Raw genomic sequence first — 22,988 nt, 5'->3', positions numbered from 1 at the left:
AGCAAATTTGCATGTGTTTCTGTGAATCTGACTCAAATAATCCTGCTGCATTCTGACCAAATTCTGAATCCCAAAATCACCAAGAGGACCATTTTGATGAAAAAGCAAACAGTCTTTTACTGTTGCTGTTTAACAAGCTAACCCCATTAGTTCAGTCCTTTCAGCCATCCACCAAAGCTGATGACTGGAGAAAAGACCCCAAAAAATCATGAGGCAAAGATCTTATGGGGCAGCATAAGGGATGTGTCTGGGGGTGTCTCAGGACTGGTGCACTTCCAGGTTTGGATGACCTGCCCTGTGTTAATTGGTCAAGTGGCTATTATGGCCCATAGGGCCTCCCAGGGTGGTTGCTCTGGTCTGCATATCTCTGTTGTGCACTTGTCCATAAGGCACTGTCAGAGCCTATGCCTGCTAACTTCTGATTGGTTTTTTGCCAGGAGGAGGACATCTGTCCTCCTAGTGACCAGGACAGGAGCTGCAAGGTCATGAAAGCACATGTTAACTTGTCATGGCTCCTAAAACAGTGGGGGAGGGGGCTGATCTCTTCAGCTGATGTATCCTTAATGCATTAAATGTATGTATGTTTGCTTGCCATCCAAGGACATTCATCAGTTGATGCAAATCTAGGGTGTTTCCTTTTCCTGGCTGTTGTAAATAAAATCACAGTGAGTGTGTATTAATAAATGTCTCTAGAGTAGGATATTGACTTTCTTCAATATATATATGGGTGGTACTTCTGGGTCATAATTGTATATCTGGAATTTGACTTCATTAAAATTTTTGAAATGGTGGATCACTTTTCTGCATTCAATGTCAGCATGTGCTAATATTTTTTTTTAGGCATTCTGACTTTGGTGATACATAATTAGAGAGAAGTTAAAATTAGCATTTTCCTAGCTCCTAAGTATGTTGAGCAATTTTAAAAGTTTGATATCCAGTATTATTTAATTTACTGAAAATCATTTTTCTCTGTACCCTATGATTAATATTTAAATGATAAACACATAATCACTCCTTTCCTCTTTGTCTCTCTAATCACTTCATGCCCCTGTTGTGGACTACTGACATAAGGTTGTATTACATTTGTTTATGCTGTGGAAAATTACTTTATTTATATGAAGGTTTTTTACATTTTCTCTGTTGCATTTGTCCAATTATGTACATATGTGATATTGTTGAACCATGTCTATTTATGGGATTTGGCCTAAAAATGACCGGGCAATAGCTAGGGAAAACAGGAATAAGTGGACCTGTCTGGAAGGAAGGATGAATAGGAGGAGAAATATAAAAGAAGAGGAGAGAATGAGATAGACATAGAGGGACATGTACATGACCAGAGGCAAAACGTACACCACACAGACAGATTCAAGAAGGAGGAAAGTAGGAAATGCAGAAACAAAGGCTAAAAGCACTGCAAAATGTAGGTAAAGAGAAACAGCTTAAGTTATAATGGCTAGCAAGAGACAATTTAGACCTGAGAATTAAAAACTAATGAGAAATTCCCATGTCTTGATTTGAAAGCACCTTCTTGGTCCCAAAGAAAACCTGCTACATGCCACCACTTTTTATGTCTCTAACTGGTCTTTTTTCTTCTGCCATTATTGTGTGTATATTTATGTATCCATATACATAAATGCATAAATATGAGCTGCTGATTCCATTTGGAATTTCTTCTATGTATAGGATAAAAGGGCAGACTACTTTTCTTTGGATAACAAAATATGATCATGGCAGGCAAAAAACAATTTCTGCCTCAGTGGAAATCTTGCAGGGCTCAGGGCATGTCTATAGCATGCCATCTGTGCCTTTGGGTTCCCAGGTCCTGTATGATTTCCTGGTCTGGAGGTCCAGGTCTCTCCCTGTGCAAACCCCCACATAACAGTTGTTTCGAGGCATTGCATTGCATTGGGTCCTTTGGAAGAGCAGCTGGTGCTCCTGACCACTGAGACATCTCTCTACCCAACCTTTCTTTGGGTGGGTTGGAGTCTCTGTGTAGCTTTCCTTTTCCTGGAATTTTATTAAATAGTGCAATAATTATAATGAACTTCTGTTAAAATGATCAGGACAGTCCTCATTATAGGTAACAAATGAAACCTTCTTATCAATATACCAGCACCTTCTATGTGACACCCAAAAATTGACTCATGCACAAACTTAAAACATAACATGTGAATAGTCACCTGAGAAATCAATCCACAAGTTTTTGATGCCTCTCTTCAGAAATAGGTAAGACAAGTTAGGAACTGTTAAGAGAAGAAAGCCTGGAGAAGGTTGTTTAAATTGTAACTCTTTGGGGAATAATGCACCCTATTTGAGATTAAGAAAGCACCGCTTATTTACACCCTACCAAATGAAAAGTATGCACCATTTTTCTACATTTTCACGGTATATTACAGCTTACAAAAAGGTTACTCTGAGTAAAGACAGATGTACAAATTTTTAGAAACTTCATGTGACACTAGAAAACAAAATGTTTCTGAATCCATGGAACAGAGTAAATTTAGTGATATAATTGAAAACACACAGATCAGTGTTCAAATTCAGAGTTAATAATGTAACCAAGGGAATTTGCTTAATGTTTGTGTTTCTTGGTTAGTTTCTCAATTTTGGTCTTGAGGCAGGGTCTCACTATTTGTCCCTGGCTAGCCATGAACTCATTTGTATTGACTGGCCTCAAACTCACAGCAATCTTCCGGCTTCTGCCTCCTGAGAGTTTGGAGTTAATGACATGTGGCACCATTGTTAGCATCCATGCAAACCATGGCCCTGCCCCTGCCTGCAGATACAAAATGTCATTTAAGAGACAAGCTCTGACTTTTCCCACTCTCTTCCTTCTGAAGAGGCAGGCAGGTTATTAAAGTAACACATTATGGGAAATATTTTTCAGAAGGAGTTATACTTTGGTATTATAAAGCATAACTACACCCCAATGTTCCTTATTTTCTTTTCATTATTTAAATTATCATATTTTTCATTCCTTACTTGCTTGCTGTTACTAACAAAAAATCCTAAATATAATTTAATAAACATAAAAATATTTTCTGTTACATTGCCAAAATAAGTTCCATTTATGCTAACTGTCCAAAATACAAGCATGCCATGAACTGTAGAACTCTAACATAAATGATAGAAAAATGTCATTTTAATTGCATTTTCTAGTATCAAAATCAAAGTGTGCTTTTCATATTTCAAATTTAGGCAAAATATCATATTTCCAAAAACCTCAGGACATTTTACTTTTAGAAGCACACAAATGAAAATGAAATGGGTGCCAAGAAGAGCTGATTACTAAGAGCTGAGTGTAGTTAAAACATTATATAATGGTATTTTTCAAATGATAGGACATTCCTCTTTGCATGTCCAAAGGATTACACATGTGCAGTAGTGCATTGTTGTACCCTTCTCAGGTCTCTAACTTTGTTTAAGACATACCAGATATCATAGCAATGCATTTAAGCTAACCAATGATTGATCAAGAGACTAGGCTAAAACTCAGATCTAAGACAAAGGATTTTCAACAAGAAATTTACACATAGAAGCCTGGGTAATTTTGTCACCATAAAGAAACAACCCTCTAGATTCAGTTGTTAAAAAAATGAACTGTCCAACTTTTCCAGAAGAATTGTGTTTCAGTTCTCACACCCAATCTTCTGCAGACATGTGTTGACTAATGAACTGTTTGTTCCCTAGTTTGTAAACAACTTCTGAAACTTTTCTCTTGAATCCAAATGAGGGAAAATGAAAGTCTGAAAAGAAAAAAAAACAGCATCAGCATCTGAACTTCATGATCTGAGTAGGGGGATCCATCATAGGGACCACCTAACTTTCACTGAGTTAAAGAGGTAAATAAATAAAAAGCTGCATATAATTCTAAAGGCACTTGATTACCTGAAGAGGGCCTGCAGGAGGAGACCATCACTTCAGAGCTAGTCCTCCTCAGGGGGCTCAAGCTCTGGAGGTACTCTTTGTGCTCTCAGAGGGGAAGGGGATGTAGTGTTCAGAAGCCTGGGAGCCATTCAAAGGAGTTAGGGGGCAGATATGTGGGCAGTGGAGCTGCTAACACTTGGGTGGGACTGCCAGGGACAGGGATTCATGGAGGCAGGGCTCAGGGGCCCCTGTTCATAGAGAACTGCCCTGAGTAAGGGCCCTTGTGCAGCTCACCTATCTGCTCACTCAGGGCAACACCAGGAGCCACCTCAGAGCTCTTGGTGGCAGGTGCAGTGGGTGGGGCAGCAGCCTGTCTGCTTGAACTGTTGACATAATTTGGGGGATTATAAATGCACTATTCCCACCATCATTTTTCTCACATGTTTTGGAAGTTTTGATTTCAGTCCCTGCTTATTCAGTTAATATTATTTTCTTCTTGGGACTCTGAGGGACTTGAAGACTAGACAGTTATAGTTATTGTTTTCCACATTTACCAGGCTCATAAAATAAACTCAATATAGAGGTGAAATTCGTAAAAGTTTGAGAGATATTGAAAGACAATTTGATAATGCAAATTAGAATGGAAAGTTCAATTAGGTACAAGACTTTGGACTCACCAACATTGAATAGATAATGGAGCATTTCCCTGTATTTCTCAAATGTAAATGGACTATACATTGATGTATTTATTACTTGTATATAGTGAACTTACTTATTGTATAGTATTTCTTATGTTAGTCATCTTCCTTTTTGTGTTAGACAATGAAGGGAATTGTGGTGATATATTATTTATGATTTAATGAAACCTCTGGAGACCAAAATTCAAAGCTATTCACAGCCTTAGAGCCTGGCAGTGGTGATACACACCTGGGATTCCAGCAGCCTTATTAATTAGCCATAGAAACCAGAAAGTGTTGGCACACAACTTTATTCCCAGGACTCAAGAGACAGAGGTAGATGGATCTCTTCTCAATCCAAGGCTACCCTGGGCTACATGAGAGTGAAACAGTCTACTGAGTAACAGCTCATGCCTTTAATCCCAACACTTGAGGTTGACATGCCTTTAATCTCAGCACAAGGGAGGTGGAGACAGGAGGGACAAGGTTGGGCAGAGAAAGGAACATAAGGAGGGAAGAGACAGGATCTTAGAGTACTTGCCTCTGAGGATTCAGGGGAAGCATTATCCCTGAGGATGCATGGAGACGGGATTGTCATTTCACCTTGACAGAGGTAAGATTTACCTCTGCTTTGGCTGCTTTGATTTTCTGGTCTTCAGCTTGAACCCCAATATCTTTCTCTGGGTTTTAATTGTGTTACATTTGAATAAGTGTTTATTTATCTTGTCTCTAGGTTTCAGTGATTCTCTGTATTTTGTTAATTTTAGCATTGCTGTGATAGTCCCTTCCTGTCTACTTCTCTTTGGTATGCTTTCTTCTTTTTGTTCTAGAGTTTTCATGTGTGCTGTTAAGTTGCTAGTATGAAGTTTCTTGATTTTTTCTATATAGGCACTCAGTGCTATGTAGTTTCTGCAGATTACCACTCTTGCTGTGTTCCCTAAATTTGTATGTTCTATATACATTTTCATTGAATTTTAGAAAGTCTTTAAGTTGCTTCTTTATTTCTTCCCTGCCCATTTATTTCAGTAGATAAATATTCACTTTCCAGGATTTTGTAATCTTACATTAATTTTTTATAAAGCATATACAGCTGTAATCCTTTGTGTTCTGATAGGATACAGGGAGTTATTTCTATTTTAGTGTATCTATTGAGATTTGTATTTGTGTCAAGGATGTCATCAACACTGGAGACAATTCCATTTTGTTCTTAGGAGATGATGTATTCTTGACTGGAAATTTTTTATTATATGATGGGTTTATTTGGTTTATACAGTTCATTATCTAGAATATTTCCATTTAAATTTGTCTGGATGACCTGTCCATTGGTGAGAGTGTGGTATTGAAATCTACCATGATCAATCTCTGTGAGAGTCAATGTGTGATTTAAGTTTTTATGTGTTTCTTTTATAAAATGGGAGTCCTTGTGTTTGGGAATGCAGATTTTAAGAATTGAAATGTCATATTGGTAGTGTTTTCCTTTGAAGAGTAAGGAATGTTCCTCCTCATCTCATTTGATTAATTTTTGTTTGAAATCTATTTTTCATGACTATATCAACTTGATCTTAGTTCCTTTTGCTTGAAATTTGTTTTTCTTTCCTGTTCTTGAGGTGATATCTATCCTTGATATTGAAGTGAGTTTCTTGTATATAGTGGAAGGATGCATATTGTTTTGGATTCCATAATGTTAATCTGTGTCTGTTGCTTGGGGAGCTGATGCCATTGATATTGAAATATCAGGAATAATGTCTATTAATAAATGTTATGTGTTGTTTTTGTTTGTGATGGTGGTGGTGGTGATCTGTGTATGAGTGTACGTGTTTCCCTTTTTTTGGTTTTCACAATGTCAGGTTATTTATTTCCTATGTTTTCCTATGTGAAGTTGACTGCCTTGGTTTGGATTTTTCCTTCTAGTACCCTGTATAGGGCTGGATTTTTGCATAGATATTGTTTAAATTTGACTTTATCATGGAATGTCTTCAGTCCCAGCTTGAATATTTAAATTTGGCAAAGGATGGCAAAGCCCCACAGTATTCATGACATTAATGCTGCCTGAGCCTTCTGAGTCACTGGATTAGAGGTGTGTGACATTCTTCCTGCTTGATATGTTTATGTGTATCTTTTAAATAAATATGATTCTTTGTCTGAATACATTGATATGCATAACATGTTTGCCTGGTCCTCACATTATTCAAAAGCTGATCTTACAATGCATGAGTTTGTTACAATGGATAGTTGTGGTCCCCAATGTAAGTCGTGACATTTGAGCTCACTTATATATAAGTGCAGCAAGACCTAACTTCTGAGCATCTCTCCTGCTTTGTGTTGATTATTTATGATCAACATTTACATTGCTAGTGTCTTCATCTGTCTATTTTTAAATGCTTAAATGCATAGTTCCTTTCAGTAATGTTTATTAAAATTACAATTAAAACTGGAGCACTTCAGGTTTCTTGAAGATGGAAACAGAACAGGAGTGAATGCATAACTTCTTATTATGAACTTCAGAAAAAAATACACCTCTCAGTTCTTCCTGTCTTTATTGTTAATTTCATTGATGTTAAGATAGGTTCTTAATATTTACCACTTGCTGTCCTATAACTGATTTGGCAGACTAGGTGAGCCTTCACCTGACAGGCAGATATAGCTATCTCTTTCCTTCTGAGTGTTATAACAAAAGGAATGAGTCAATATACCCAGCTTGCTCAAGAGTTTATAGTAAGGAATTATGCACACAATTTCTCTGATGTAGACTCAGTCTGTTGATCCATTTGCATGTCTCTCTGTGTGTGTTAATAGGTATTTCTCTTGAGATATAATATATCATTCTGGGCATTCAGAAATAATAGATGTTAAACCCCGTCAAGCTCCTTCATAAGTGGCTTAAACATAATATCTTTGTCATAGACTAACTACAGGAAAGTACATCAATATATGAGTATATTGTGGAAGACGTATACATTTACAGTGCTGTCTTTATTATGCTTTTTTGTTTTATACATGTATGGCATATTGTAGTATGCAGTAACCTCTCAAGATTTGCATATCAACTTCACTCAGGAAGAGTGGGCTTTGCTAGATACTTCACAGAAGAATCTTTACAAAGATGTGATGCTGGAGACCTATATGAACCTCAAGGCTCTAGGTAATTCTGTGTATTTTCTATCACTCTTCATAATAAGGGGACAACTGTTTCTTGGTTATTGATGATCTTTTGTAATTTTGAGTGAGAATGAAGAAGACCAAGGAAATAAATCAGTCATGTTTCTAAGGATCATTGAAGACAGTTAAATTTCAAGCAATTTTCAATAACATATCATACATTTTCTGGTGCTATATTTTAGGCTACAAATGGGAAGATGATAATATCAAAGAACATCACCAATGTTCTCAAAGGCATGCAAGGTAATTTTCATGTTTTTGCTGATATAAATTTGCCTCTGAAGATACTTTAATGTATATGGAATTTGCAAAGAAAAGCAGCAGTGTACATAATCACATCATAAAGTGCAGTGACTATCATTAAATTGTCATGAGATCATATACCTTATCAGGTAGTAACTGCATTATGTTTGCAAGTCCTCTTTTAGGAAGGAAGAGAAGATATGACTGCCTTAACACCATTTGAGTCATAGCTCCATCAGAGGTGTGCTGATGAGAATTGCAAATCCATGTAGTTTCATAGCACTCATATTACAGAAGGTTTACACATTGAAAAGGTGATAAGTATATTTCCAACACATTCTCATCAGCAAATAGTTCATAGTAAAGCTATTGTTACTCATATAGATGTTCTGATTTTGCTAAGTACAGTCAGATAGATAGTTTGAATCATGATTTTAGTTGGGGGTGGACATGTAAATCCTTAATCCCTGTACCTTATGTCCATGAAGAACACAAAGACAAAATCCATTATTTCACTGTGGAAACCTTTTTATTTCTTATTCTTCCTTTAGTAGGTATATCTTATGGCACTCAAAATGCAAACCATATGAACACAGGGACATGAAAAGGAGCAATGAACTTCTCTCCATCTCAGAACAATTAGAAGATATGTAGTAGACTGTGTGTTTAGCAGAATTGTTGAACATGATTTAACTTTACAAGTGCTTGGTTTTCCAGCTTCATTTTTATACTGCAGAAAAGCCCTATGTGTACAAGCAATGTGTAAATATTTCCCATTGTCTTGCTTCATCTTGTAAATGTAGTTTGAGTCACAATAGAGAAAAATTTATCAATGCATAAAAGTGCCATAAATGTATGAATTGTTTTTGTTCTCCACAATTATGAAAAAAATTTCATAGAGAAAAATACGCAATAATTGTAAACCAGGCAATAAAGTTTCTTAGCATGAGAGGGATCTTCAAATATGGAAAGCAATCCTTAATTAAGGGGAACACCATGAATGTAAAAAATGTGAAATGAGCTTACTACCTGATTAGTTTTTAAAATTAGACAAAATTGTAAAATTAATTCATAGTTATAAATATTTAAGTTTTTAAATTTTTTAAATCATGAGTTCATTTTACATTCCAACCCCAGTTCTCTCTCCTACCCCTCCTCTTGCCCCCTTGCATCCTCCCACCCCTCTTTCCCCCTAGTACATCCCCAGTCCACTCCCCATAAGAGGTCATGAATATAGTAAAGCTTTTACATGTGTCAATTATCCTTGCAGGCATGAAAGAAGTTCAAAAGGAGAGAAGCCTTCTGCATATATTCAATGTCATAAATACTTTGTATATGACAATCAGCTTCCAAGTCATGAAAGAACACAGACTGGAGGGAAACTCCATGAATGTAATCAATGTGGTAAAGCCTACTTAAGCCACAGTCATCTTCAAATGCATAAAAACACACATGCCAGAGAGAAACACTATGAATGTCATCAGTGTGGTAAAGTCTTTTCTTGTCAGAGTCATCTTCAAAGACATAAAAGAACACATACTGGAGAGAAGCCCTATGAATGTACTCAGTGTGGAAAAGCCTTTGCTCAGCACAGTTATCTTCAAGTGCATAAAAGAACTCATACTGGAGAGAAACCCTATGAATGTACTCAGTGTGGTAAAGCCTTTGCTTGGCACAGTCATCTTCGAGTACATAAAAGAACACATACTGGATGAAACCCTATGAATATACTCAGTGTGGTAGAGCTTTTGCATGCTCCAGGAATCTTCAAATGCATAAAAGAACACATCCTGGAGAGAAACCCTACATATGTACTCAATGTGGTAAAATCTTTCTCAGCACAGTAGACTTCAAATATATAAAAGAAAACATACTGGAGGAAAATCCTATTGATACAAACACGAGTTCTTACCTCTACAAATACTCAGAACAAATGGGGTATCCTATGAACTATAATCCTCACACTGAATGCCTTCTCTTTTAAACCTCAGACTTATTCCTGAATTTCTGTCTCTTTGCTCCATACACTCTCTCTTCACGCAGTCACATTCATCCCTATCTCCACTCCCCTAGTGCTGGGATTAACTTGTGGCTATCACCACTTGGCTCTGCTTCTCTTTTAGATTGATTGTATCACAGGGTGGTCTCAAACTCACAGACCCCATCTGCCTCTGTCTCCCAAGTGTTTGGATTTAAAGTGCCATCAGTGCCTGGCCTGTATGTGTCACTAGAATGACTACGTCTCATTTTTAGGAAAACTTTCTTTGTTAAAGCAAAAACAAAACATTGCCACACACTATGAATGTAATAAGACTGATAAAGTCTTTGCAAGTCACAGTCATCTCCAAACACATAAAAAAACACATACTGGATAGAAACCCTATGAATACAGTCAATGTGTAAATCCTTTTGTATGTATCAAAATCTTGAGAAAATATGAAACTGCAGTGAAACACTATGAATATTGTCAGGATGCTAATGTTTTGTATTTTATAGATGTAAATATTTGTGTGCAATCAATCTCTTGAAGGCTTTGCAAATTGCAATTGTCATGAGTATGAAAAGAAGGAAGTACATTTATTATAAAAGATTTGGTATAATCATTATCCAACACACAACCCTATTTATTCTGTAGAGAAAAGTAATTGTTACAACATTTGTACAGGCAATATGATGTCTGTTTTCATGTTTGCACCAGTAAACTCATGGGGAAAAACAAATTCATGAAGCTCTGAGCAAATGGACCAGTCAAGGAATAACCCCCCTAGACCCTGAAACCAGAGGCACTGAAATAGAAACCCTATGACCATTAAGCAAGAACCTCAAAAACTCACCCTGACCTTAAATCCCTAGCCAAAGAAATACACATTTTAACTGAAACCAGGGTCAGTGAAAGAAACACCTCTTCTATGAAACAAGAGTCAATGTTTACAAAAGAGACAGTGAAAGAAGTTGACTCTGTCCTTAAAGCAGAGCCAAAAAACTCACCTTGACCAATTAAGCATTAATCAAAGAAATCCCTGAGGTCAAAATCAACCAGTCCCTGAGCACAAAATCCAGGCATTGTCTGAGCATGTTCCAGCTCAGGGATTGAAAGGAATGAAGTCAGGTTTGGCCTAGAAGGCCATAGCAAGGCGAGGATATGATTGTTTTATTGAGAGCATCAGACTTTTTATAACATTACCAGAAACATAAGATAGTGGTAATTTGCAGGTTCGAAACAGTTGTACTTGCCAGGATAACATGAAATTGTAGGCCATACAGAGTATAAAGAATAATATCTAAGAACATTTTTCTTGTTAAGCTCACACACTTGCTTGACTACTAAGGGAATAAGTGGTGAAATACAAATTAGCCTAAATACTTTACTGCCTGATGAAGGGCATCAATTTATCAGGGACAGGAAGGGCCATCATGTTCCAGGACCCATGGACTTCAGCCTGAACAGCCCAAAGCACATGTGTCTCAATGGGAGTAGGTCAGGCAGATTCCAGGGTGGCCTGGAGAGCCTTTTACCCACTAACATTCTGACCCTGACATCCAGTGTCTGCCATTACTCTCTACATTCCCATCTTTCATGACCTACAACTACAGTCAGTGGAGAGGCTTTATGGCTTTTGCTAACTAAAATCTAGATATTTTCAACATTCTTCCAAAAATCAACATTTCCATGTCCATTACAGCAAAAAAAATCACTTTTGAAGTACCTTTTTTGTTCCAACATTCTTCTCTCTTGCTTTGATTAAATTATCTCAGTAAAAGTTACTCTGCTATTTACTGAACTGATTCTGTTGTTACCCCTAGGCCAGTGTCTATCACTGTGGGAGATTAAGAGAGAAATTCAAGCTAGTAACTGAAGGTAAAATTTGTGGAACCATTGTTTCTTGATTTTCTCTTCTGCTTTGTCACTGTCTTTTGCTCACCTGCGCTCTTAACCAGCCCTGACCCTCTTGCTCAGAGACATTGCCAACTCAGTGAAGTCTTCTTCCCATATCAACCAAGTCAATGCATTTTTTATGGCAGAAATCAGACATTCTGATCTAAGAACACCACTGATGTTCACACAGATGACCCTAGGTTTTGTAATGTCGACACCTGAGGCTAATTATAAGGCAGAGACAATAAAGCATGCAGTTTTAAAAATCCAAAGCCAGTGTATTAATCATACCAAACACTTAAGCAGCAAAGACTCAAACATGAAGATAGCAACAACTGGGAAACCCAGGTAAGCCAGGAAATCAGAAGAGGCAAGCATCTGAGATAAAGAAGAAAGCAAACTAGAACTGTCTCACCACAGCAACTTTCCCCCAAAATGCAATCTTAAGGAACTGATAACATAAGAAATTTTATGAAGACAAACTGTGAAGGTCCAACATTTTCAAGAAAATGATATAATTCAATTACAGTTATATAATAACAACACACAGATTCACAAATTATGACATCTATACTTGTACAAAGAAACAACAACCAAAAAACAGGTAAAATATTTTTTGAAAGAATGAAGGAGTTGGTAAGAAGAAGACAAGAAATAAGTCAGGAAAAATACTGTTGACTTTTAATCAAAAGACCAAAGAAAACTTAGGAAAGGAAAAGTGTGATCTTGACCAATGTTGCCCTACTCCCTATAGTTCAATGTGTATAGAAATTATGTAGTGAGAGATCTATGTATGCAAATGGGAATGGCTAGCACCATGAGTGCATACATGTCTCTCTGCATTAATCAAAATTAAATAAACACAGACTTCACAACATTCAAAAATTATTTCAAAGGGACCCTTGAACTGTTGTTTCTGACCCTTGAGCTATTGATATTTTATCCAAAATCAGAAGCCCCATGCTCTAGGGTTCTCTCTGGAAACGGATCAGCAACTCCTTGTAATTTCTTGTTGTTTTAGATAATGAAGCCCTGCTGATGCTCAATCACAAAACAACACAGAAAAATAATTTAAAATGTGCTTCCATAGATTATGACAAAAATAATGGATTCTGCCCTATCTACCTGCTCAACAACATGCACATTGGAAGAATTTCTGCAGATCAGAAACTCCTTTTCTTCCCTGGAACTAAATTGCATATAATAACATCATTGTGGTTACTTTCACCACCAAGTTACAAGCATTCTAATCATGTGTTCATGAAAGGTGACCCACAGCACCATTTTTCTAAAAGTTCCTTAACTATTTGCAGTATTTATAACACAAACCTGGAAATGGAAAGCAATATTCAAAACTTCCAGAAAGCACACCTTCAGTTTTCTACTCTGTCTTCCCACTGCAACCATATGTGAACACTGCAAAGTAATACTGCAAGAATTACATCCTCCAATCCCCAGGTTGCATAATCTCCCATTACCCAGTAAATCTATACTGGGATGCACAGAGGTCCAAATCACTGCACAGGTCACCACATGCACCAACAACACCACAGTCTAATTCGTGTCCTATTCAAGTCTCAACAGAATTAAAAGATCATTGGTTGGTGGTTTCACATGACTTTAATCCTAGCACTTGGGATGCCGAGGCAGTCAGAGCTCACTGACTTCAAGACCAGCCTGGTCTACATGGGGAGTTATAGGAGAGCCATGACTGCTACACAGAAAAACCCTGCCTTGAAAAACAAACAAACAATAATTACCCAAATAAATAAATGGGAGAGATAATGTTTCCTAAGCATTGATAAATCCTTTATATCACCAATTCTACTCTTCTACATTGAAGGATAATGGGGACTGCTACCCAGCATATGAGATGCCTCAGGACAACCTGCACGCACGTAACTATAGATGTAGATTACATCAAAGTATTAAATGCAAGGTATTAAATTTCAAGAAGATATTGGAACAATTAGGCATCTCTGAGTTAGACAAGCTGTTTCCATATATTCATCAAGAATATAGAACCCCCTGCATGTGAGTGTCAGTGAGGAGGCCTAGGTAATCTATGGGGCATTGGGTAGTATTTATCCCCAGTGTACAAATAGACTTTGAATGCCCATCCAGGAATTAGGGATGTTCTCTCAGCCTGGATTGTTGAAAGTGGGCCTAGGCCCTGCCCTGGATGACATGATAGACACTGGAGATCCTCAATTGAGGACCTCATTCTACCTGGGGATCAGAGTGAAGGTTGGGTGGGGGAGTGGGAGACATGGAGGGGAGAAATGGGGAGGAGGGGAGAGAGAGGGAGCTGGGATTGACATGTGAAACTAGATTGTTTCTAACCTAATTTTTAAAAAAAGGAAAAAAAAAACCAATGTTGTAGTTGACTAGAAAGATGTTTCTGTCCACAGCTTCGGAGACACAATGCTCTGATCATATTAAGCCCACAGAGCAAAGTCATTGAGAGAGGTCCCCTCAGTTGAAGAACTTGCAAGGATCGCATGGGACTTGACAAGACAGGGAATCTGGCCTCAGTTTTCCCCTCAGATACAGGCGGGACCCACTATACTGTCTGCCACACCTCACATCTGCTCCTCCCCATCTACAGATAGCATCCCCTAGCTCACCATGCTGGGGTTTCTGGGTAAATAAGATCTCAGCTCAGCTTACTGCAGCAGCTACTGCTCCACAGCACAAAAAACCACTGGCTCCTCTTCAAATCCCAGCCTGAAATCTGGTGACTGGAAGAGCCCTGCACCACTTCTGACTGGCAGGTCATATGGAGGGCCTGATTGGATAGTGACACTTGAGTGACAAGAGCACCTCCCACAGCATTATCTTGTGCTTAAAGACAAAGTAGTATGTGTCTTGGCCACACCTCACACCGAAGAAAAAAAAATTTCTAGATCAGCAAAGATCTGCATTTCAATAGCACTGGCTCATGGCTTTGATTGCAGACCCTGCTATCTTCCTGGTCTCCATACGAACTTGCCCTTGTCCTCCAGGATATAAATAAAAAGTTTCTATATCCCAATAAGGCTCTCTGTGGATGCAACAATCCATATCAGATCACATCAAACCGAATTAGAAAAAGCTAATTTTTAATGGATGCAGCCCTCAAAGAAGGCCTTCCAGTAATCCAGAGAACTGATGAGAAAGGGAGACCTGAAAAACTATGAGTCTGGTCTCTGAGGTGCTGTTTAAGTACCCTGTGAGAGTGTTCATGGGTATCTCTGGGGTAGCTGTAGCATGTGCACTGAGTTCTGTGACAAGTGACACAAGTCTTCAATATCATAAAAGAACACATACCCGAGATCTACCCTCTTAATGAAACCAGTGTGGTAAAGCCTTTGTAAGAAATCACACTGCAGAGAAACTCCTTAATTGTGAGCAGTGTGATAAAGCTGTGCACTTTGCATAACTCAATAATCAGTATTTATCCCTGGTGTACAAATGGACTTTGGGAGCCTACTCCACCTGGTGGGATGTGCATGCGGGAGGTCCTGGGTCCTGCTCCAGTTGATATGACAGATTTTGGGGATCCCCCATGGAGTGCCTCACCCTCCCTGGGAATAGAGGGAAGATGGAATTGGGACTGGGGGCTGGTATTGGCAGGGGAGGAGGGAAGGGAGAGGGACCCAGGATTGACACGTGAAGCAGACTTATTTCTAATTTAAATAAAAAACTTAAAAAATAAAATAGTAATGAAATAAAATAAAAGTGACCCAACCACCTTGTTCCTGTCCAATTCTCATATCACCTCTGTCTGTCTGTTTCTCTCTCTGTCTCTCTGTGTGTGTCTCTCTCTCTGTCTCTCTCTCTCTACTCTCTGTCTTTCTCTCTCTCCCTCTCTCTATACTGCTACTCTCTCTCTCCCTTTCTCTCTCTCCTGCTACTCTCTTTCTCTCTCTCTCTCTCTGTCTCTCTTCCTGCTACTCTGTATCTCTTTCTTCCTGCTACTCTATCTTTCTTTCTCTCTCTGTCTCCTGCTACTCTCTATCCTCTCTTTCTCTCTCTCTACTTCCACTCTGTTTCCTTGCCTCTGTCTTCTCTTCTGACTTTCCCACTTCAGACACCATTCTCCCCTCTCCCACTTGCACTTTTCCCATTTATTTTATTCCCCAATAAAATTCACATGACATCTCTCTCTCACACATGATGCATTCTTAAATGTCAACAGTATTTTCCTTCAGATTCCTTATCACATGTGATAGCAACGATTAAGAGAATATGAGTGGTTATCAGATTTCACTTTGAGTTATGAGATAGATGTCCCCAAAAGGACATTGACACTACTATAAATATATACTTCATTTATGATTGTCTGTGGGATAGTCTGTTATGTTTAAGCATAATTATGGCCTGGTTATTGTTTTTTATTTGGAGATTTATCATGATAAATGGTTATATGATTGTGTGCCAAGTTGCCAAGGGATGGAATGTGATGTCTATACTTGGTTGTCTACTTGACTGTATCTGGTATTTATATAATTCATAAATAGAGGGCAGAGTTGTGATCTGAACTCTGAGGCAGGAAGATGACATGACTTTGACCCAGATTCTGAGGCTGGATGACACATGCCTTCAATCCAGACCTGGATGATGGAAGGCACACCTTTAATCTAAGTCACACCTTATGCGGGAAGGACAATGGAAGAAGGAAAGTAGTGTGTTAGCTTATTGTCTGCTTTCCCTCCATTTGTCAGCACATCCATTCCTTCACAGGCATTGAAGCCTGATTCTTTGGGATTCCATCATATAAAATAATGAAAAAGAACTCTGAGACAACAAGCCTTAAGGGACCAATCAACTGTAGATTCTTCAGTTTTTCATTTACTGCTGTCCATTGTTGGACTGCAGCCTTTGAGGCATTCCTGGAAATCCCAACATGCACGTATGTAGATAGATAGATAGATAAATCAATAGGCAGATAGATAGAGATATATAGATAATAGATGATACATAGATGATAGAAAGATATGGTTGATAGATATTGATAGATGATGCACAGATAGATATATAGATAACTAGAAAATAAACAATAGATGATAGATAGAGATAGATGATAGACATTAAATAGATGATATAGATAGATAGATACAGATAATAATAGATGATAGATATAGAATGATGATGTATAGGTTGATGTTAATTTATATATTTAGAAATACAGATTGATGAGGAATAGAGATAGAGGTAGATGACACACATACATAGATATGTGATAGATGAAAAGTGATAGACATAGATAGACTGATGATTGATATATATATACACAGATGATAAGTATATACATAGATGCTACAGATAGAGATAAATAGATGATAGAGATGGATACATAGATGACAGACATAGAAATATAGATATAGATAGATGATATGTGTATAGATATAGATAGATGATAGACAGACAGAAAGAAAAATAGATAGATGGACAAAGAGATTCTATTTTTAACTTCATTGACTAAAGAATCCTGACTAATACTGTGGGGTTTCCAATTAAATAAATTTCTATACTAATTTTGGATTTATACTCCTGGAGCCTTGCTGCAGGCTTGTTTTCATAGCAGGACAAGCTCCAGGGGATTGATTGCTGTGCTGTGAGTGCTGCTGTAGGGGATGTGAGGGGAGCTTCACTGTGTTCTAATACATGGTCTTTTTCCCTATTAGCCTCAGCTGTCAACATGACCTAGCCTAGCAACCTCTTAGTGAACATCAGTTGAGGGTGTGCTTAGATGTGATGGCTGTGTCTGAGAGAGGTTGTGTTGATTATGATTGATGTGTAAAGTCTATTCCTTTGAGTTGGCCATATCTCTAAGCTAGTAGGCCTGGGCTGGGCAAGAGAGCTACCATAGCACTAGAAAATAACAAAGCAATAGAAATAGCTAGGAAGCAATGTTTCCTGATGTTTTATTGCTTGAGTTTCTCGCCTAAGTTCACACTAGGATGGACAGTGACATAGGGATATCAACCAAATAAACCTGTTTACTACCTGAGTTGGTTTAGCTAGAGAATTTAATCAGAAAGTTGTTACAAAATATGGGCATCAAATGTGATTTTCTTGATGTTTTGTTTCCCAATCCAGGAATGCCACTGACTCATGGCATCTTTCTTCACAGCTTTTTAGTGCTTGGATTATGAGTCATGCATTCCAATCATTCATAAAATTAAGTGTTAGGTCAGAAGAGCTAGGTTCACAGTTTCTTGTAGAGTTAGGATTGAAAGTGACCCAGGCAATGAGAGATATATAACAGTGTCTCCAGAAACTTATGTCATTTGTTTACATCCATTGTGCCATTCACAGAATTTGGGGGATAACATGGGGCATTAAAATCAATACCCAATTAGTGTGGAGTAATGGTAACTAAATTTAGTGCTTGTCAGGATTGCAAGAAGAGCTTACTCCAGCTTACTCAACACCATCTTTGTTATTATGAATCATAGCAGTTAGGGGATGAATACTAGAAAATGGAATTCTAAGCCGGGCAGTTTTGGTGCACGCCTTTAATCCCAACACTCAGGAGGCAGAGGCAGGCAGATCTCTGTGAGTTCAAACCAACTTGGTACAAGAGCTAATTCTTAGGACACCCTCCAAAGCCACAGAGAAACCCTGTCTCAAAAAATAATCTTTAAAAAACATGTAATTTTAAGCAAAAATTGTTTAATATTCATACGTGTAATTTGTAGCTCTAGAGTTTCATAGAAGGAGGAACTCTCTCCTTGGCACCATGAGGAATCTTCACATAGACAGTTTATAAGCTTATACAAGTATGCTGTGGTTTCTAAAGTTTAAGGTCTTCCCAGTCACCTGCCTATATTATTGAGTGGGATTATAAATTGTGTACATCTTTAATTGCCAACTCCATGTTGTGGCAAAGGCTTTTCTGTAATATTTAGCCATAGAGAAGTTTCAAACTGATGTTTGTAACTATATAGACTTGTGCATATTGTGAATTGGGTAATTGTAGCAACTGTTGCTTTAATAAAATTTATTTTCAATATTAGAATCCCCTACCCATGAAGCTGACCTAAGCAGGTTCACATATGAATCCTGAGTTAGTTCTTCTATGTTTTCAAAATAACCACACAGGACAGCTTGTTTGTATAGACTTTAGGTGCTTGCTATCATTTTATGAAGTTTATTCACATGTATTTGTGACTCATCAGGTCAAAGACTGTAGCTGTACAAGTACAATAAGCTTGTTCCTAACAACACATTGTAGAGAGAACCAAGTACTGAAAGTTGTCCCTTGGAACTACATATGTGGTATACTATGCACATACACTGGCAAATCAAACAAGTATATGCAACACAAAATCTCTCTATCATATAGAAACACAAATATTCACATGGAATATGCATAAACATTAATCCCCCTTATGCAAAAACACAGACACACTGCAAATACACACATAAACATTAATATAAACATACTCAGAAAGAAAACTAAACACATCACATAAAGCACATAACACACACACAAATACAAATATCATACAAATGTGCACACACAAACACATACACACACATACACCCACAAAGACACTTTCAAAGTCAGTATTAGAATTTTAGAAACACTTAGGATATATATGTTCAATAAATTTTCACAAGATTGCATTTTTTGCAATTTGTTATTTATCATTTGTGTGATATAGCAGCATGTTCTGTCAAGTTCTGACCTCATAGATCTAGTCTCTGGTACCATAAAATACATATTTGTGAAGTGTAATATATGGAAATGTTGGTTCCTATCAGCAGAAGATGACTAAATTAGTTTTCCCCTTAATATCAGTGGCATAGAAAAATCATTTAGAGTCTCTATCAGCACCATGTTAAGCTGCAAATGTTGGGGACACTGACATTTTACAGACTCTTTAGTTTTAAGTACAGAAGACTTTAGTATTGTGATGTCATAAAAATTACTTTGTTTTGATTACTTTTTTGGGACGATTTTGAGACAGGGTTTTGCTGTATTGTTTTTGAGCCTGTCCTGGGACTCACTCTATAGACCAGGCTGGCCTTGAACTCACAGAGATCCGCCTGCCTCTGCCTCCCAAGTGCTGGGATTAAAGGCGTGTGCCACTAACACCTAGCTTTTGTTTTGTATTTTTTTTTTGACACTTTTTTTTTGTTTTTGTTTTTCAAGACAGGGTTTCTCTATGGCTTTGGAGGCTGTCCTGAAACTAGCCCTTGTAGACCAGGCTGGCCTCAAACTCACAGAGATCCACCTGCCTCTGCCTCCCAAGTGCTGGGATTAAAGGCGTGCGCCACAAATGCCCGGCCGACACTTTCTTTTTATAGAATTTTCAGTGCCCTGGTTATTGCAAGTGGATCAGTCTGACCTTGAACTCACAGACAGAACCTCCTGATTTAGAGTTCCAAGTGATGGGAATGAATGGTTACTTCAGCCTGCCTGACCTTTACTTAGATTCTTTGAAACAGTCTCAACATGTATCCTTGGTGGGCCTGGCATTGATGAGTACATCAGGCTGGATTCAGGCTCAGAGGTCTGTTTGCCTCTAACTTCAGATCCCTGGGGTTAAAGAATATTCTGGCACACCTGGCTGAGATCTTTTTTATATGATCACTTAATGTTAATGTTGGTTGTGTTTTGAAAAGTGATAGCAAAACATGGTGGCCAAATATTTCAGGCCAGCCTTACTTATTTTGTGACATGATCTTTAGGAGGCCAAGATGGCTTTGAATATCTTATTTACCTGAGGATAGTCTTCTCTTGATGTTATTACACCCAACTGACCTGCTGTCCAGCTTATGATTTATATATGTAAAATAATAAAATATTGCTCATTTTTCATACTGTATAAGTTTAGATTCAGAGATGAAGAATACTCTTGTTTTTCATTCAGACCTGTGTGAATTATGTTTGGTTTTTGTCCTTTTGTCCCCTGTCTACAGGAATTACTTCTAAATCATCATTATTACTCAGCTTTCCTTTCAAAATCTTATTTGATTTTTAGAATTATGATTTATTTGCATATCTTAGATTCCCCATTATTCTAGACAATTTTCATCTTATAGTGAAACCCACACTGGGCTCATGCCAGGCAGCTGTTCCATCACTGAGTTTTCTCCTTCCTTAGAAATGCTTGTTTGATGTCTGAGAATATTTGTCTTTGGAATGACTTCAGTAAACAAATCAGGACCTTTGGTTAGTAAATATTTTGTATTAGTTTTTACTTCATCTGTGCTTTTCTCACAGGAGGATAATTGTCCTGTGAGATGACTTCTTAGTTTTAGGGTGTGTTTTGTTTCATGTATCCTATCTTTGAATAAAAACTCAGGGTTTTCTTGTGGATAGGATTGAGAGTGTGTGTAAGGAAGTTTATTTCTTTTTCTTACAAAGTCTAAGAATGTTTTAGAAATTATAGTTGCCCTGATTTTCAAAATTAAATTAACCAATGAATGGGTATATTTGAGCTAGTTTTGATGGGTAGCTGTCCTGGATTTCAAATATGTAGACCAGGTTGGCCTCACACTTGGGGTAATCATGCTACATTCCAACAGCTGGGATTACATTTGTGAGGTCAGTATAATATCTTTTATATTCTAGTTATTTTTATCTGCTAATATATGTCTAAATTACTGATTTTGTATTGCAGAAAATGTAAAATCTGCTAAGAAATGTAGCTCTTTCTTACTGGTACAAGATCATTGGGATAGACGTTTGCTCTTTTTCAATTGGAAATTAGGAATTTCAAGTTGAGATTAGTTAAATTCGTGATACATTTTCAGTGCTATGGAAGTATAGAGAGATTATGTGTGTTGAAGTGAAGCTATTATTTCTTTTTGGTAACAGTAACAATGTACCAGAAAGGTACAGTCAAACATAAAATTGAGAAATAACAGTTTTAAGCCAGGTGTTGGTGGCACAAGCCTTTAATGCCATCACTCAGCAGGCAGAGGCAGGTGGATCTCTGTTAGTTTGAGACCAACATGGTCTACAAGAGCTAGTTCCAGGACAGCATCCAAAACCACAGAGTTGGCTTGAAACACATCTCACTCCCCTCCTCCTCACCCCTACCCCCAAAAAGAAAGAAAGTTTTCCTGCAGTCACTATATGTTCTTTTAGGCCACTGAGAACAGGTTGTGATCCTTGTGGGGACACTCAGTGATTTCTTTTGTCATGTCCCTACACCTGCTTAGTCAGCTGACTTAGGATCACTTGGTGTTTGCAGTGAATGTAGGAGCCCAAGTTAAAAATGAGGAGAGCAAGAAACTAAGTATAGCCAGGATCCAAGCATGCCCTTGTCTCTAATTCAGCATAGTGAAACTATGTATGCAACCCTGGAGCTTGTTTTATACTATTATTGCTTCTTTATGTTTCTATTATAGCCCAAGCCATTATGTAGCCCCTCCTGCTCCACTCTTTTCTTAGCAAATTTCCTATTAGAAGACATTAGCTGTTATTTATGTTTTTATGTGTTTGAACTTTGCCTGCATGTGTTATATCTGTACCAATGGGATTTCTAGTATCTATAGATGTCAGATTCTTTGTAACTGGGGTTAAAGTTGGTCATGTGCTTCTATGTGGATTCTGGAAATAAAACCTATGTCTCCTAGATGATTAACTAGTGTTATTAATTGCTGAGCATTTGCTCCCATTCCTCAGATTTTGCCCACATCTTAGGAAATATTTTTAATGTGGTCTCTGACATTATTGCTAGTGTTTGTTTAGCTAAGTTTTACTGACAGGCTCTGAGGTAGCCCAGACTGATCTTACCTCATGGTGCAGCATTTAAGAACACTGGCTGCTCTTCCAGAGGACTACATTCAATTCTCAGCAATCACATGTTAGCTCACAACTGTCTTTAGATACAGTTCTAGAATACCTGACACCCTCACACAGACATACATGTAGACTAAACACCAATGCACATAAAATAAAAATAAATAAACAGCATTGAATGAAATTTAACATCACCTTCTAAATGGCGATAACTTGTTCCAGTGGCATCCTGACTTGATGGATTTTCCAGAGTTATGTTTGTACACTACCATCACCTGACTACACAGGTTTGTTTTGTTTTGATTTTTTAAGAAAAAGAGACATGTTGATCCTGGCAGCACCAATATACCTCAGAGAACATAATGGGCATTAATGAAACTCCACATGGGTTTTACATTCTTTATAGCAAAACTAAGCC

This window comes from Mesocricetus auratus, unplaced genomic scaffold (assembly GCF_017639785.1).
Source record: "Mesocricetus auratus isolate SY011 unplaced genomic scaffold, BCM_Maur_2.0 Super-Scaffold_100066, whole genome shotgun sequence".
NCBI classification, from domain to species: Eukaryota; Metazoa; Chordata; class Mammalia; order Rodentia; family Cricetidae; genus Mesocricetus; species Mesocricetus auratus.
The sequence above is the reverse complement of the archived record's forward strand: the minus strand, read 5'-3'. Positions refer to the sequence as shown.